General features: G+C 44.6%; 1 long non-coding RNA gene across 1 annotated transcript; it reads left to right on the top strand.

The window, feature by feature from the left end:
• Positions 1-1,196: 1,196 nt before the first annotated feature.
• LOC141410282 (uncharacterized) lies at positions 1,197-8,773 on the top strand. Its single transcript, XR_012434687.1, has 2 exons — positions 1,197-1,546; positions 7,550-8,773. It is a non-coding gene; the product is annotated as an uncharacterized lncRNA (long non-coding RNA).
• The last annotated feature ends 5,820 nt before the right edge of the window (positions 8,774-14,593 follow it).

The following is a 14,593-nucleotide window of genomic DNA, read 5'->3' as shown; positions in this document are numbered from 1 at the left end:
TTTCATGGTTCAGGACTCAAGTGTGTAGGTTGTAGAAGTTTTACAAATTCCAGACAGGCTTACCACATTTAAAATACCACTGACGAGTGTGTAACGCCTACCTTTTTAACTCCATGTAGGTCAGATACATAGTACTCTCAGAGAGCAAGAACTTTCCTAAAGCAACTCGGAACTGGGCCATTTTGCTTGCTTGCTGGTGGCCTGATAATACCAGGGCTTCTCGGTGTTGCTAAGAGTTTCCAAGGAGAGAGATTTGCTTCCCTCCCATTTTCCCCTTCCAGGGCACCAGAACGAGCCCGCTGCTGGAGCCCAGGGCACATTCTTCACTTGGTCACCATCAAAATCAAATTACCAAGTACGCAGGTGCTGATGAAGCCTGTCACTACACAAAATTAATTATTTTAAAAAAGGTAAATGACCCAGATTCCTGTGGTGTGTCTTTTTGGGGCCCAGGAAATGCCCTTCCCCCCTCAAGTGAATTGGAGGTGCCTCAGATGATGTCAGCGCTCACTCTGCAGTGACAGAGGTATGGGTTGGCAGGATCTGCAGCATGAGCCTGGGCTCCGGCTGCCATTTGGGCTCCTGTCAGTGTCACTGTGGAGACCATTAATCTTCAACTTACAGCTGAGCCTTTTCGGGGCATTGAGTTTTCTTGTTCTGTTTTGTTCAGCATGGCATTCAAGATTCCTTCACAGAAATCTGTGTCGGAGCAGGAAAATGCTATGTGAATTATGTCCTCCTGAAGTCACCATCTGGCCAATATTCATCTTGCTTAGTGAAATATCAAGGATATCCTTCGGCACAGATGCTACGGGACAAGAACATAGCACACAAGTGACCGCAGTCATAAACCAACATGCAATCAAGTGTAATTAATGCACCTGGTGCCCACTTCAGAGTTCCAATCCCGCAGTTGCACACGAGTTGGCTTTTCCTTTTCATATGTGGCTTTTTGTTGTCAGGTTTTTATTTTTTTCTTCCCTTTTGGGGTGGGGATAGATGTTTGCAGTTTGAATTGGCCCTGGCGTTTTCAGCAGTAAATAAGCCACCATCATGGAGATGGTGAAAATGGGAGTGTTTGTATGTGTTCAAGAAACTGCATCACATACAACCAGTTCAATACTGAGCAGCATTCTGTGCCTTGAAAAGGCCATTGTCCCGTGCGTCTGGAATCCGTTCCTCTGTTGACACTCACTGGCTTTTGAAGGCCAGGCCCAGATACTGGCCTCCAAGTGCTTTTGTGCCTGATGGAAGAAGCGAAGGGATCCAAAACTTGGAAAAATAAAAGATAAAAACACAAAACAGCCCACCATGACTTCTCTATCAGCAGGATTTCATAGCCGCCTTCCTCTTTTTCCACACTGGCCTTGCCCTGGTGGTGTTTTTAAGTGGTGATGGGAGATGCCTCACTGGAACTGAAACTCTGTAAGCTGTGAATGCTTTCTTTGGATGGAGACCTGGGGGTTAACAAGTGGGGCAAAGGTGGGGAGCAGAAGTTGCAGAAGAGAAACAGTGATATGAGGGCTCCCTATAATCCAAGAGCCATGTAAGTAAGGCGTGGAGATATGGGAGGCAGGGGGGCCTTTACCTGGGGTTCAGGGACGCATAAGGAAAGTGACCTGGGCTCACTTGCAGTGTTTCTGCTGTGCATAGAGGAGAGGAAGGACGCTCCTACAGTGCCCTTGCTATGGGCACTGCAGCCTGAGTGCATATGGCAGCTGTGAGCTCATCCTCCTGTGTCACTTCTACACAGAAATAGCAAAATTGCAGTTAGCAATTAAAGGTTTCAAAGGCCCCTGAGTGTCGTTAGGGGCTTGTCAATGCCTTTCTCCGAGCTGCAGGATGAATGGCTCCCAATTGTCTCCTATCAAATTAAAGCTCCTTATCATAGGCTGTAGCATCCTCTGCTAATTGGTGCCTGCTTACCTAATTCATCTTTCATTCTGAAGCACCTTGTCCCATCATCTGAGAGCCATCTTCCAAGTCTTCTAATTGCCAGCTCTCTTCAAATCAATTCCATTCAACAGATGTGCACTGGATTTCTACTCAGAGCCAGGTCCTGATAGCAGGGGAGGCAGTTAGGTAAATGAATCAGAGAGCGTCGGCATTATACTATAGAAAGCCTTTGTAGTGTCTGAAAGAGGAGGCAATAATTTGAGTCTTGTTCCAAACTTAGGAGCTAAATAATCTTGCTTAAACTCTCCAAGCCTCTGTTCAGGAAGCTTGGGGGTAAATGGGGATAATAATGCAGAGTTGCTGTAAGAATTGAATGAGATTGTATCTATCTATTTGTCTATCTATCTATCTATCTATATTTGACATACATATTTCACAAATGTATATTTCAGATATATACCAATACTGTATATATAAAGCCCGAAGAACCCATCGTTATTTTTACTGGAATGCAGCCAGGGTCATGAGGGAGGAGTAGTCATCTCTGCCTACAAAGGTCTGCAAAGGTTTTGTGGAGGAAAAGAGATGTGAGGCAAGCTTTTCTTCTTCCAGTAGACATGAGAAGAAAGGGCAGTTCAAGTGCAGGTAACGAGATGTGAAATCAGGGAGACAGGAAACAGCCAGGACATTTCAGAAAGGGCAAGTACACCTAGAGCCCTGGTTTCCATGGGGGCGGGGAGGGATGCCAGTGGTGGGAGATGGCCCTAGAGAGGCAGTTGGTGTCTGCAGTGATGTCTCCAGACCTTCAGGGTGTTGTGTGATTTCCACCCTCCTTCTCAGCACTTCTCACCTTCAGCTTCCCATTTAGCCTTACCTTCCCATGCAGCCCTTGGCACCACTGAGAGTGGTTAAACAGCATCTGTCACTTTGCCTGTGCTCAGCTTGGAAAATCCTCCAGGATGGCGACCTCATGGAAGATTTCCCTCACAACCACACTTTCCCAATCCTTTGCCTACAGAAGGAGAAAGTGGTATTGCTTTACCAGCTAGAGTGAATGCACAGATGTGGAGTAGGACTAGGGAGAATAGGCCGAGGGATGGGTGAGCAGAACCCAGGTAGAGATCTGACACCCTTTCCTGGTGACCTCAAATGAATCAGTAGCCTCTTTGATCTGAACTTTTTGTATCCTCAGCACAAGGGCCTCATGTTCCTGAGGAGGTTCTGAGAAGGAGGGAGGAGGCATGGGGACTTTAAGGGAAGAGTACAGCCTAAAGAGAACTTTGATTTCCCTGATTGTGACTGGGTGGCTGGGAAAAAAAGCCAAAGAGTGTGGCAGGTTTATATTGGCTTGTTTGCCTGGAAGGGCTTGGTGTTCCCACGGCTGCACACCTTTCCTCTCCTTCTCGGCAAACAATGCCCCAGATGGGGCTCTGGTTGCCAGTCAGTGCTTTGATGTCACACTTTGAGCCTGTCTATCAGGAGTATCAGGAGGTGTGTGTGCGGTGGTAGCCAGCATAGCTCTGGTGTTAACCCTCATAAAACCACGGGAGGAGAGAGTCTGGACTCAGCCAGAGATCTTAGGCAAGAGATTGACACTTGCCTAAGTCTCCTTAAAAGTAAGTGACTGGGTCGGGTTGAAATTGAGACCGTTCACACCAAGTTCATGCTCTTTCCACCATTTCACCCGTAAAGCTGTCCATCATGCTCCTGATGCACCAGAGCATGGGTCACTGTAGTGCCAAGAGGGAAGAGCAGGCTGCATCAGGAACTCCATGAGAAACAATCATATGGATTGGAGCTTGCAAGTTTCAAACCTCAAAACTGTGGGGAGGAGACCCAACAAAGGACAGGGAGAGCAGTGGTGAACCCTAGTAAGAAATGGGAGGGAAAGGCTCTGTGTGGAGTTTAAAGTTGGAGGTCTAGCATTTAACTGTAGATCACCAGAAAGAGGAAAACAGGGGCGTTGGAGAGTGGGCATGGCTCGGTTCATGGTTGTGAGGGATCAGTCATTGCTCAGAAAATACTTCAGAAACAGCCACTGAGTGCAAGTGTGAAAGAAACATGAAGCGCTTACTGTGTGCAATGTGAGAAAGAGGAAAAAGCAGGGTTCCTGACTTCAAGAAGAACATGCTCTCTCACTCTCTTTAGTTATGCCCACTGTGTCAGGGAGGGCGCCTGAGCCTGGTCAGTTTAATTCCAGAAAGTCTGACTGGCCACCCACATCAGAAGTCCTGGTGGGATGCAATAGGCGACTTCTTCTTCCTACTGTTTATCTGTCCTCTCGTGCAGAATCAACCTGGGAAGGGCTTCTAGGTGTTTCCCTCTCTCTCGAAGACTCCCTCTTCCCCTCAATAGCCCCTCTGTCTTTGCATCCCAGGGAGGTTGCATCAGACCCTGGAGGTTTCCTGCCTGCCCCCTTTCTCCAGTCCGCAGTAGTGAGGTTGGATCCTCCAAGCTTCAGATCCTCCACAGTCTTCACAGAGCAGCATCCGCTGCACAAACAGTGATCTCCCATGTTAATTTCCCGTCTTAGTGCAGAGCTTCACCCTGTTCTTGTGCTCACAGAATCCTGTCAATTAATCTACTATGTTTTGTTGAAGATTTTCTCCCCACGATGGGTGAGAAAGAATGAAGTTGTTGAAAGGCAAAGGAGAACTCAGAAATGCCAAATCTTGAGAAGGGCTTAGCTGGGAAGACATATGATCACTTCTTCCTTGAAGCCCTCCTGACCGCCACAGACTGAAGTGATGTTGACCACACTTGTTGGAAAGCTAGGGATCCCGCAAGTGTCTGCTTAATTGAGCACATAGTACATAGCTGTCTAGGATAAGTCTTACAGCAATGTCACTTTGGGACACAGGCATTTTATATCTAGTAATGTGGACATTATTAGAATTCCTAAGTGGGAATCCACTCTCTCCCATTCAGCTGCCGGCCTGAGGCAAATTTCTGGATCTCCCTAAGTCTTAGTTTCTAAGAATATAAAATATACGTAATGAGGATATTTTCTTCACTGGACTATGGTGCACATCAGAAGAGATTATTCATGTCCATAGTGCTGGGCCTGTAGTAAATACTCAGTAAGTCTCAGTGATTATTACTTTTCTTGGAGGCAGAGGGGAGAGAGATGGCTTTGTGTGATGGTCAGGAACATGGAGGAGGCTGGACATAAACTCATTTTAGAGGGTGGGGGCAGAGAGCATTGAATACTTACTGTGCATTTGCACCTGGCATGTGCTTGCTGATTTCATCCTCAGCACAAGCCTTCAAGTTTCCCTTTGTCAAGACGAATAGACTGAGCTCAGGGATGTTATGCTCAGGGATGCTCAAGGTCACACGTCTAATTAATTACACAGCTTGGCCTCAAACTCAAATTTATCTGACCTCAGAGTAAGGCATTTTAGGGACAGGCAAAGACCCAGGAGTAGGAAAGCCCCAGGTCATCCAGACTCCTTGATTATGAGAGAAGGAATATGTAAAAGTAGAAAGATAGTGCTGGAAAAGAAAGGCAGGTGGGGCTGGGAGAAGAAGTTCTCCAGTGTCAGGCCAAGGAAGTTGGACTTTCTCCAAAAAATACTAGAATGCCATTTCTGGGGTGGGTACAGAAAGAAAGCTGATGAAAGGGGTGGAAAGGGGTCCAGATTATATGACAGACCATGTCATTGGGAGTTGAAGATCTCAGCAGGAGTGATCAAAGAGAAGTCTTGGTGTTGGCCACTCTCCCCTGTGTGCTCAGAAATACCCGTCCTTTGTCTTGCGTTCAGTGATGCTGTTTGTAGGATTTCCAGCTCACATCTCAGCATCTGAATGTTCTGCAAACAGCAGCCAGGTTCTGTGGGGGAGGGAAATGCTGCCCACGAGAATACTGTTAAAGGAGCAACTGCTTCATCTGCCTTCTCCGGAGTGCCATGAACTGCGGAATACTGCTGGGCCAGATGCTCCCATCCCAAGCAGCTGTGTCTTGGGATTCAAAGAGGCTCTCGCAGCACTCCCACTAGTTAGCAGCACAACTGTGCACAATCACTTCACCTCTCAGAACTTCATCTCCCTTTTTAACATGGGAAGAAAACAGTAGCCTCTGTTCTAACCATTCTGATGTGAGTATCAAGGAAACTCATCTTTCTGAAAACTGCAGAATTATTCTCTAAGCCTTCCATTTGCCACCCTGATACCTTCTTCCTCCTTCTCCCATCCAGAAGTATACTTGATAGAATTTAATAATTAGGTTTAGTTCCAGAAACATGTGTAGGCCACCAAAGTAGGCACTGAACATGCAGAAGTGAAGGAGGTGCCATCCTATCTTTAAACCTTTCTCTCTTTACTAGAAGAATTACAGGCGGGAACATAAATGGCCACAGGTAACTCAGATCCCCTCCACCCATCCCTCCCAGTACTGGCAAGGTATCACATGAGCACTTTCAATGCAAGGCACTGACTCCTTTCCTTACGTTTGTTATTTTATTGAATCTATAAAACAAGCCTGCCTTGGAGACTTTAAAACAGAAGCTCATCAAGAGAAATGTGCCCAAGGCCATCCAGATACTGAGTGGCCATCAGAATTCTAATCATGACACCAGACTTCAAAACTTTTCTTTTGCCAACTAGCCTTAAAATTGGTCAAATATGCCTCCTTTTTGAAACCGACCTTTTACTTCCCACCCATATGCAGGCGCCTGATTTCAGGGTCTCTCCTTTCTCACAGAAATGATTGAAATAACCAGTGCCCTGGTCTCCCTGCATCTAGCTTACATCTTTCAAATCCATCCACCCCAGGGCCACCAGAGTGGACCTTCTCAAACGCAGGTATAATCATGTCACTGCTGTTTTAAACTCTTGAATGGCTTCCTCAGTCTACAAGATAAGGTCTAAATTCCCTGATGTGCCATGCAGATCCCTTTCTGATCCTACCTTTGCAAACTTTCAATGCCCTCCTGCACCCTCCAGCCAAGCAAACAAGAACACAGACCTAGCCCCACCCATCAAGTCCTCCCTGGGTCCATATGCTGGAATTCCATTTTTTCTTTCATCAATTTAAGAAAACCCTCATGTCTTAAAATCAAAGGTTCCCTCTTATAAAATGCCTCTCTGAACCAACATATGCCCAGCTAACCAACCCACACCTAGTACTCCCTACTATAATTGGGAGTTTTAGTAGAAGAAAGTTGATCTGACCAACAATACCAGGACGTCCCTGACATAACATGGGACAAAGGATGGAGCATTTAACTCCTTGTCACTGGTAATAGTCTTTGGGAACACGTCACAGATTGGCACTATCTGAGCTGGATTTCAAAGGAAAAATTGGATGCATTTAGGTCATTGTGCCTTGGATTCCAGCCATCACCAGGGAGAATGTCAATATTGAAACCTGTTGAGTATGAAGAAGATAAAGTCCCCCAAATAAACCAGGATCGCGGTGTCTTTTGTTCCTCTAGGTTGGGCTGCCGGCGGCTGGTTAGGGCAATGAGCCAGGTGTCCCTTGGTACGCTGACATTTTAAGAGCTCTGGCACCAGTGGCAAGTGTGGGTTAATTTGATATTTACTAAGATTCACTTGCTTTGTAAACATCGAGGTCTGGCTATTGGTGAGGGGACTGTGGACTGTTGACAGCTGTCATCATTTTACTGACTCAGACATCTTTTGTTGCTCTTAGAAAACAAACACCAACCTTCTGACTGCCTTTAGGAACCTGGGACTCTCATAAAACAGCACTATCTGGGACATTGTTCTCTGGGAAACCAGAAACAGGTTCCTTGAGCCCTGACCACACCAGCAAAGAGAACAAAAAAACAATCACTGTCATTATCACCATCGCTGTTGTGATCATCATCATCATCATCATCATCATCATCATCATCACGGCATCCTCTGTCTTCTAAGAGCCTCTGTAAGGTTGCTAAGAACCATCTTCCGTTTGGTCCCATCTAACTTTAAATGTGCCAAGTAAGGACATCCTCATTCGCAAGAAGATGGTTCTCTGCTTCTGCAATTCATATTTTAATCTTATTACAACCTATCTTTTTGTTTTTTCATTTTTTTCACTTTTTACATTTCTACCACATAGCTCCTATTTAAATCCGTAAATCTTAATCCAAAAGAACACTGACTTTGTTGGGATTTATGTATTTTGAGTATGTATAGCCTATAATTATGCCTTCTGTCCCCGAACACATTTTTAGGTCTTACTTTTTTTTGTTAAAGTCAGCCCCTCTATTCTCTCATTTTATTTCCAATGCTTCTGCTCCTTTTAGAACGTGAATTTTGTTAGAAGGATTATTACTTCCCTGCCGCTAAGAGTGGATTAGGCCATCTGTCATGAATCCTCACCTGACAAAGGGAATGTTAACAACTAGTACTTAGGATGGACTTGGTACTAACCTGGCACTGGATACGATTTCTGACCTAAATTTATTGTTTCACTGATTCTTACAATGGCCCTGAAGGTCTGGGGTTATTACTGTTCCCAACCTACAGGTGTAGGGATTAGGCTCAGGGGGGTTGAATGACATGTTGAAGGTCAGAGAGTTGGTGAATGATAGAATCCGCCTGCCTCTGATCCCAAGTCCAATGTCCCACACAGCCTTTCACTTTGAGCTTCCACTGACATTACTTTTTATTTCTCCTTCTTTAAAAATTACTTTAAATATAGAAAATAAGATCTGGCGCTTGGACACAGGAAAGGGAACATCACACACCGGGTCCTATTGTGGGGAGTGGGGAGAGGGGAGGGACAGCATTAGGAGATATACCTAATCTACATGACGAGTTAATGGGTGCAGCACATCAACATGGCACATGTATACATATGTAACAAACTTGCACGTTGTGCACTTGTACCCTAGAACTTAAAGTATAATAAAAAAAAAAAAAAAGAAAATAAGATCTGGGAGTCAGAAAATACTGGACACCCTACAATTCTTTAGGGCTCCCAGCAGGGGTGAAATTCCAGGGGTGGTTAAATCTGTTTGAATTCATTTTTAGGAGTTATAATTTGACAAGAAGCTCTAACAACACACTCCACTGGCAGCCAGGACTGCAGCAGCCTTGCCTGTCTGCCATGATCTTACTTTGTTCCTCTCCGTTTTCCTGGCGTGGTTTGTCCTTTATAAACCAGCCTCATCTGGGAATAGTGTGCATTTGGTTAATTACCTTTGCAGAGCCAGCAGATGGTGCAGAAAGCACTGCATTGTCGGAGGACCTAAGCCAAAAAAGAGAAGAGGGAGAGAGGGTGGCATCTGTTTATTTGTTTAATTTCTTCAAGAGGAAATGGTGGGTATAAAAATAAAACTAGTCATCACTAGGCATCTCAAAGTGAGGAACACTTTTACCGTCACATAACAATGGTTTAAAATAAAATTCTATTTCAGTCCCCAAAGCTTTGGAAATTTGAAGAAGTATCTGAAACCTGGAACTGGCCGTGCTGGCTCAGTGAGGGTCCATTGGCCAATCCTGAACACCGGCCAAGTTTACCTGTCAGATGCTGTGCCCCAGACCTAGGCATGGAAAACCAGCCAGCAAAGCAGGTTCCCCATAGAAGCCCCCACTATCACCTTCTTCTCCATTTAGCCAAAGACCAGGTTAGTTTCTAATTAACAGGGTTTAATAGCCTCTCTTTCTACAGTTTTGGTGGTAGATGTCCCACATGTAATCTATACCACTGTCCTTGGAATCAGAGAATATTCCAGATGAAAGGACCCTTAAAACCATTGCAGTCAAACCCCCTCATTTCAGAGAGTAGGACACTGGGACCCAGAGCAGAGAAGGGCTTTACCGAAGTCACCAAGCCTGTTAGTGGCAGAGCCAGAATTAGAAGTGAAGTTCCCTTATCTCTCAGCTTGCCGCCTCACCCCTGCTATGCCAGGTAATCAGAAGAGGGAGAGGCAGGGGAAGTTTGGAGAGATTCCAGATGGCTCCGTGAGCAAAGTCTTAGAAAAACTGCCTGCTGCAGAAAGGAGCTAAATGATCAAACCTCCGAGGTAGCAGGCACAGGACTTGAGAAACAAGAAATAGTCCAGAGTAACTAGAATACTGGGTGTCCGAGACAGGGCAAGACAGATTGTGGGGACTTGATTGTGAAGGGCTTTGTCATCAAGAAAATGCAGCACCAAAGATGTAAGTAGGAAACAGTTACGTCTCGGCCTGTGCCCAAGATGGTGGTAATGTGAGGATGGGTTGATGAGGGAGATTAGGAGGCGGAGGTCACCCAGGAGCTAGATGAGAAGTGTCCAAATCAATCTGGTGGTAATGGAAATAAAGAGGTTTCATCTCCCTTCACTCCACAGGAACGTCTCTGTTCAAGGTCACTAATGCCCTTGGGCTTGCCAGATCCAATGGCTACGTCTCTGACCTTACATTTCTTCATATAATCAACCACTATGTTTTTCAGATACTTCATAAGGCAGGCGGGGGTGGAGGTGGGTGTAGAGAGCTGTGCTTAAAAATAAGAAATGGATGGCCAGACGTGGTGGCTCACGCCTGTAATCCCAACACTTTGAGAGGCCAGGGCGGGCAGATCATGAGGTCAGGAGATCGAGACCATCCTGGCTAACATGGTGAAACCCCATCTCTACTAAAAATACAAAAAAAAAAAAAATTAGCTGGGTGTGGTGGTGGGCGCCTGTAGTCTCAGCTTCTCGGGAGGGTAAGACAGGAGAATGGCCTGAACCCGGGAGGCAGAGCTTGCAGTGAGCGGAGATCGTGCCACTGCACTCCAGCCTGGGCGACAGAGTGAGACTCCATCTAAAAAAAAAAAAAGAAGAAAGAAATGGAAATCTCCTTGGAGAGAGGAAGACAACTCCCTTCAGGATCCAGCCCCTCCCTAGCAAGGAGCTCCCACTGGGTCAAACCACACAGGGAGCAGCCCCAGGCCAGGACAAGCAGGGCAAAAGAGAAGTCCTATATTTGGGTTCAAACACTGAATTGAAAATATAGCACTTAGGACATATGTGATCTGTTCTAGCTACAGACATGTTTTTCATCATCAACAGGTAAAAGTCAAAATACCTTAGCAAGCAGCTAAACTTCTATGACTTTTTTCTACTCTCCATTCTTAACTCCATCATTATCTTTCTTCTGAATAAACTGAGCTTGCAACAAACCAATGATTTAGAAAGCTAACAAAATGTTATACAATCTCACAGAAGTTTAAGTTCCAGATCAAGGGAAGTGATAGGCCTGCATTCTTCTGCATTGATTTGACCATATCTGGAGTTCATTCTTTGCCCAGTTCTGGCCTTACATTTTCAAAGAGACAATTACAATATGGAGAAATAACCCAGCATGGGAAGCCCATCAACAAATCTAAATGTGTGCCTGTGAGGCCTAGATACATTTTGCTCCGTGAAATCTTTATGCTTCCTCAATAACTGTTTTCCAGTGTTTGAAGGACTATATGTTGACAATAAAGCAGGTTGATTTCAGAAGAAAAACTTCTAGCCAATAGGTAAATCATCCATGAAGTTGAATTTAGCTTCACGTAAACACTGATCTTCAAAGGGATTGACTGCTGAGAGGGACAGCTGCTTTCTGTACCTGGAAGTGTTCGTGCATATGCCTCATGGCCACCTGCAGAGACCAGAGAGCTGTGGGTTCTGTTCATGGAAGAGTCTAAATTATTTGAAATGTAGTCTTCTCTTAGTGACCGTCAACAGGTCCCAGAATTTCTTAGAGATGTCCAGTAGGCTGAAAAGAACTGGGGTTGCCAGGAGTCAGGAAATAAGAGAGAGAATGGTAAGAGGAATATGAGTTTAACATGAGACAGAACTCTAGAAACTGTTAAAGGGGCTTCCCAGAACTTCGATTTCCTCTTTCTTGCCCAATGATACACTCTCCTCACCCTCTATTTTCCCCACTTTCAAAATACTTCTTCAAGAAAGGATAATGTTAATTTATACTAACATGTAAATGGCTTCTTAGAATCCACAATCTTCTCTTCCCAGAGTCATTTTGCCTACTTCTAAGGGATAAAATCTAAAGCTAATGAATTGACTGTATTAGGCAGTTGTATGGAGAAATGAAGAAACCAGCGGTTAGGATTTGGGTTACGGTTGCCAAGTATTGACTGCAAGTAACAGAAATTACCTCCAACTAACTTTAGCACAAAATGAATCTGTTTGAAGAACACAGGTAATATGGTTTGGATCTTTGTCTCCTCAAAATAAAATCTCCTGTTGACATATTCCCAGTGTTGGAGGTGGGGTTTGGTTGGAGGTGATTGAACCCTGGGGAAAAATCCCTCATGCATGGTTTAGCACCATCCCTGTGGTGATAAGTGAGTTCTCGCTCAGTTAGTTCTGGTTGTTTAAAATAGTCTGGGACCTCTCTCTTATCCCTCTTTTACTCCTGCTCTCACCATGTGATATTCCCAATGTGCCTTCAACTTCTACCATGATGGTAAGCTCCCTGAGCAGATGCCAGCACCATGCATCTTGTACAGCCTGCAGAACCAAGAGCCAAATAAACCTCTGTTCTTTATAAATTACCCAGCCTCAGATGTTTCTTTATAGCAATGCAAAAATGGCCAAACACAACAAGGGAATCCCACAGAAGTAAGGAATCAACAACTAAGATTCAGGAAAGACATGAACCATGTAGCTCCGGGGGCCTTGGAAGTAAGGATAGGTGAAACTTTTCTCCTGCAACTGCGACAACAGTACGCAGCTCTACTGTCCATTTTTGCCACATCTGTGTGCCTCAATATTCAAATTACCAAGAGAGAAAAATGGCCAATCTTGGGTCATGTGATCCCTTGGAAGCTAGGAGAGATCTGTTGCCAGGTGCAGAGACATAATCAGATACAGGAAAAGGCATAAATGCAGGACTAAGGATATCTGAGTAGCCTGAAATCACATCACATAAATAGTCTTGTGAGTGACCTCACATCACCACCATGCTCACAGACACCTGGGTGGCTCCCAGTTGCTAACAGGTGAAGTCCAAGTTCTATAGCAAGGTATCTGCAGTCTGTGTGCCCTTGCCCTGGACCACTTTACTCACCTGGTGACTGCAGTGTGTCCCTCTGAGTGACAGTCCTGCTGCTGTGGACCTGTCAGTGACCGTAGTGCTCTTGTTCTCTGTAGTATCATTCCCAACCTTGCTGATTTCCTGTTCACCCTCACAGATAATAGGGCCAAGGTAACTGGCCTCATCCACAAAGCCTCTATCCTCTCTCTGGTATTTTTACTGACTTCAATTTTTTTTGAGGTTTATGGTTTTATTGAGCTTGTTTCCTGTGAGTACATGAAATCTTTGGTGGAATGAGGCAGGATATAAACAAGTCCCACCTTTTAGAGATGGGGCAGAAGTTACAGTAGATTTGAAGAACGATGTTTCCTTTCTCCTCTCTCCATTTCCAGGTAGCCTCGCAATGCCTGGCACATAGGAGGTGCACGGTGCATATCCACTTGATAACCTACTGAGGATTGCAGACTTTTAGTCCACACAACCAACAACCAAAGCCAGATCCAGCTTGTGACGCCTGAGGCTTGTATAGCTTGGGAGGTTCTCTGGGGAAAAAAAGTACTAAGATGTCGTACTTTTGCAATTTCTGCAAAAACAGATGACATGAGGAATATCTTTTAAGGGGACCATGCAAGAGAGTAGCCTGAGGCAGACGTTTCTTACCTTCAGGGGAAATCCTCCTCTGCACATGACCAGCCAGGCCTCCAGGTGAGTGGTATTCGTATCATTTCACAGAAAAGAAATAGATGAAGAGAAGGTTTAACCTTCATCTAGTCATTACCATGTGCCATTTAATCTACACAACACTGTGAAGGAGGATGTATTAGTTCCTCATAGCTGCCATAACAAGTGATCACAGACATGGTGGCTTAAAGGAACAGGAATGTATTCTCTCACAATTCTAGAGATCAGGAATTCAAAATCAAGGTGTTGATGGGGACATTTGCCCTATGGAGGCTCTAGGGAGAATCTGTTTACCCTCAGTCTCCTTTACTCATTTACTTGACTTGCAAGAACCATCAAAGTAATGAAGTTTATACCCTCTGCATAAACAGATGGTGGCAGAACTGAGTTAAAGATCTTGCACAACTTCAAGACCCCACCTAGGAAGTCTTTCTTGGAGGATTTACTTAGAAGTCTTACTGCTTGGAAGTCTCTCCAAGGCTCATGCCGCTGTCTTTCTCTTCTGCACTTTTGTATCCCTTTATTACCCATGCCAGTATCTTTGACCTTGACCTTAAGCTATTTGTAATACTGATTACACTCTCATCATAAGGAACTAACAGCTTCTGGCTTTAGTGTTTACATTTTTCACTGTGGGTCAGGTTTCCAGAAACTGTGCTGGAGCAATATTGGCCTTCTTCTGCTGCCACACACACCAAATGAGCACCCACCTCAGGCCCTGCTGCTGAGTTCTCCTGGGGTTTTGGTGGCCTTTTCCTATGTCTTGTGCCTCTTCTTTCTTGCCATTTAGAATCTCAGTTTAAATTCTGTATTCTCATTTGATTTGATTAAGCCAACTTAAAAGAGATATTATTGAGAAAATAAGGGAAAATTTGACTATAGTTTTGGTATTGAAAAGTATTAAAGACTATGTATTCATTTTTTAAGATGTGTTAATGTTTTTGTGAATTTGTGGTGTTTTTAAAGCCTTATTTGTCAGAAATGCTGAAGTGCTTATGGGAGAAATGATATGATGTCTTGGAATTGATAGGACATATTCCAATAACAATAACAA

The sequence above is a fragment of the Macaca fascicularis genome, chromosome 5, assembly GCF_037993035.2.
Source record: "Macaca fascicularis isolate 582-1 chromosome 5, T2T-MFA8v1.1".
In the NCBI taxonomy this organism is placed as follows: Eukaryota; Metazoa; Chordata; class Mammalia; order Primates; family Cercopithecidae; genus Macaca; species Macaca fascicularis.
The sequence above is the reverse complement of the archived record's forward strand: the minus strand, read 5'-3'. Positions and strand labels throughout refer to the sequence as shown.